This window comes from Penaeus monodon, chromosome 31, assembly GCF_015228065.2.
Source record: "Penaeus monodon isolate SGIC_2016 chromosome 31, NSTDA_Pmon_1, whole genome shotgun sequence".
Classification (NCBI taxonomy): Eukaryota; Metazoa; Arthropoda; class Malacostraca; order Decapoda; family Penaeidae; genus Penaeus; species Penaeus monodon.
Genome location: NC_051416.1, coordinates 11,379,026 through 11,379,289, shown reverse-complemented (window position 1 = coordinate 11,379,289; position 264 = coordinate 11,379,026). Strand labels below are relative to the sequence as shown.

The 264-nt window shown below is 50.8% G+C and overlaps 1 protein-coding gene across 1 annotated transcript in view; it reads right to left on the bottom strand.

Moving 5' to 3' along the window:
• LOC119593033 (tyrosine-protein phosphatase non-receptor type 4-like) overlaps positions 1-264 on the bottom strand; it is a gene marked incomplete at its 5' end in the record, with an annotated part of 330,438 nt that overhangs the window by 312,024 nt on the left and 18,150 nt on the right.

The window sequence follows — 264 nt, the reverse complement described above, 5'->3', positions numbered from 1 at the left end:
CATACATACACACATAGGCTTACAGATTCCAATCCAAGTCAATTCATCAATGCAACATGGCTTTCGACCCCCTCTCCTTACCCCGGTGTCGACCCCGGTAAGCCCCTCTCCCGGTACACCTAGAACTCAATCTCTCTCCTTGACATAAGACTACTGATAAGGGCGATGAATGAAATGATAAGAGCCAGCCGCTTATCAGTTGCTGCCCAACCAAGTGCTCGGGTGACGAAGTGCGCAGTATCCAGGGCCTGATGTGAACCGCTA